Here is a 3,433-nt window from a genome sequence, read left to right as displayed (position 1 = left end):
AGCTGAGAATGTACCCTAGGGATACAGCATGTGTGTTCAAAGCTGTGGCCCTAGGGTAACCAGTAATGCATGTATGTACATACTATGTACACACTCTGACATGCCCAGAGGTTCCACAGATGTTTCTTGCTTCAAAAGAACAAATCCTAGGGGCTCCCTTTTTCATCTTTCATCCACCTTCCAGTTACAAATTTTAGGTCCATTTTCTCGTCTATCTCCTCCTTCTAGGACCAGACAACACCATTCTTTTGTGGGTATCTCCTTATTGCTGACTAGCCATGACCTCTGAATCATCAGAATTATTCCACTGAGGTGGAAGCTTCAGTCAACTCTTTGGTGAACCTGCACCAGCAGACCTCCTACACCTACTTCTCTTTGGGCTATTACTTAGACTGTGACAATGTGGCTCTGGCGAGCATGAGCCACTTCTTCCATGAGCTGGCCAACAAGAAACAGAAGGGTACCGAGCATCTCCTGAAGATGCAAAACCATGCTGTCTTTCAAGACATGAGAAGTTGAGTTGGGTAAAACCCTGGACACCATGGAAGCTGCCCTGGCCCTGGAGAAGAACCTGAACCAAGCTGTTCTGGGCCTTCATGCTTTGGGCTCTGCCAAGACCGACCCCCATATCTGTGATTTCCTGGAGAACCACTTCCTAGACGAGGAGGTGAAGTTCATCAAGAAGATAGGGGTCCACCTCACCGCTCTCTGCACACTGGCAGGGCCCCAGGCTGGGCTGGGCTAGGACCTCTTAGAAAGGCTCACCTTTTTTTTTTTTTTTGCGGAACTGGGGATTGAACTCAGACCCTTGCACTTGCCAGGGAAGCACTTATTCCACTGAGCCATCTCCCCGGCCCAGAAAGGCTAACCTTTAACTGTAACTAGGAGGCCATGGAGCCCAGTGGTCTCTGAGGGGCTTCTGCATCACCTGCATCAGGGATTTGACCTAACACTCTCCCTCCAGCTACTAGGCAACTTTTTCATCTCTCTAGAGCCCCCTCCCAAATCTTCAACCAAAAGAAAATAAACCTTTTTGCAGCAAACAAAACAGCGCCTGTTTTCCACAGATTTAGCAAGGTTTGCTCCCATCTACTTCCCTCAGTGCTAGTCTCCTTTTCGTCTTTGATTGTGTTCATACTTGCCAGGGATGCTCTTGTTTATAAACAGAAGTAGGACTATCTTTTCTTGTTATCCAGAAGGCTTGTTCCATGCTCTCCTTCAGATTTGAGGCTAAACATCTTTTTAAAAAAAATATTTTCTCTTTTCCAACCATTCTAAATGTAACTTTCTTTTTTTTTTTTTTTTCTAAATGTAACTTTCATCCCAGAACTTACTATGCAATTTTTCCCTTGTAATTTTTCTCCACAGTACCATTTTATTTATTTATTTTGGTCCTCATCTCCTTGTTACAATGTAAATTCTGCAAATGTGCTGGATTTATTGCCTGTGTTTTTTCTGTATCTTTAGTTGCCTAGAACACGGGGCACTTTGGATCCGTTGGCATGAATGAATGGCTTCTTATTTATCCTTACATCCCCCAGGCTGCCCTCCCTTATCCCACTTTTCAGTTTGGGCCAAACTCTCTTCCTGCTTTGGGTTCCCATAACATTCTGTGTTTATCTTGTTCATGGTATTTCCCAGAGATTTGTTTTTTAAAATCTTCTTTGTGTTTCTTAAGGTCTAACGTGGAAAAGCTGCTTTATAAATATTACAATGAGCTATTTCCAATATTTATACTAAACATTAAGGCAATGGGAAAATTCTAAATAGGTATGAAACTTGCCAACTTCCTCATCTTTATGTGAATTTCCTTCCTCTTTCTAAAAAACCCACATCTGATTTTTCATCCCACCCCTCCACCAGAGTACCAGTGATTGAACAGAGTTGCCAACAAAAACTCTTATCCAAATCCACTTTATAGCTGGGTGTGGTGGCACATGCCTGTAATCCCAGCTGGAAGATCCTGGGTACAAAGTGAGCTCAATGCCAGCCTGCACTGCAGAGTGAGACCCCATCTGAAAACAAAACCACCACCACCACCACAACAACAAATCCACTTCATACTTTTTAAAACCATTTGGAAGAAAGTACTAGGATTTTTTATTTGTTTTTTTTTTTTTAGACAGGGTCTCTCACCATGTGGGTCAGACTAGGCTTCAGCTCACTATGTAGCCCAGGATGGCCCTGAACTCAAGGAAATTCTCTTGTTTCAGCCTTTCAAGTGCTGGTATTATACTATTATTTGTATTTTTATTTTTTAAAAAGGGTACAAAATAGTATTAAAACAGAAAAATTACAAGTGATACAAGGCTGGCCAGATAGCTCAGCGGACTAAAGCACCTGTTTAGACAGGCGCAGGCATTGGAGCTCGAGTCCCTGTGTGTCGTGTTGGCTCTGCCCCCAGGTGCACTAAGAGGGCAATTGAGACTGGGCGTAGTGGTGCATGCCTATAATCCCAGCGCTTGGGAGGCTGAAAACAGGAGGATCACTATGAGTCAGATCTGTAGACCCTGTACTAAATACATAAAAAAAAAAAACCCCGAAAAAGTGATACAGAATTTCACTTAAAATAATATGAATTACACAATATTTGTTGTAATGCAAAGTGTTGTCTTCAAATTAGTTGACACATGCATTACATTACCAGACATATGCATACAAAATTGGAAGAAAAAAGAAAAAAAAAATGGGCCAGGGAGATGGCTAAGTAGAATAAGTGCTTGCCTGACAAGTGCAAAGGGCTGAGTTCAATCCCCGGTTCCGCAAGAAAAAAAAAAAAAAAAGAAATATATAAGAAATGAAGAAAAGAAAAAGGACAAATAATTGAAAAAAAGGAGACAAAGTAAATTAGGCATTAACTGCTCCTTTACCTAGACCAGCAAAAATCCACAGTACAGTTGTCTAAACCAATACTCAGATTTTAAAAAGATGTTAGATCAATATCAACAAGCATAGTTTTACCTAAATCTGGAGTACTAGTCATATACTGTGTATTAGCTTTGTTTTCTAACTTTGTTAAAGACGCCAATGATTTACTCCATCCTCATTTTCATTATAAAACCCTGAGAGGTTTCAAATGATTCCACAAGTATTGGCTATAAAATACCCATATATGGGCATATCTGTCTCAAAAGTTTGAACATCAGGATATTTTTGAGTATTAGAATAGTTATTAATCAAAAAAGAAGCAGAGTCTAGGAATGGAGAGATAGAAAAACAGCTGACTAGTAAGTTAGTAAAAGATGGGAAGAAAAACTGAGCCTGAATTAAAAACAATCTGACAGGGCTGGAGAGATGGCTCAGTGGTCTAAAGCACCTACTTAAAACAAGCTTAGCAAAGCATCTGGGACCGCGGTTCGATCCCCCAGCACCACATGCCAGCCAGCCCCGCCCCCTGGTGGGCTGAGCTGGCCACACACACACACCACTCTCT

Source organism: Octodon degus, unplaced genomic scaffold (assembly GCF_000260255.1).
Source record: "Octodon degus isolate 3935 unplaced genomic scaffold, OctDeg1.0 scaffold00164, whole genome shotgun sequence".
Lineage (NCBI taxonomy): Eukaryota > Metazoa > Chordata > Mammalia > Rodentia > Octodontidae > Octodon > Octodon degus.
The sequence above is the reverse complement of the archived record's forward strand: the minus strand, read 5'-3'. Positions refer to the sequence as shown.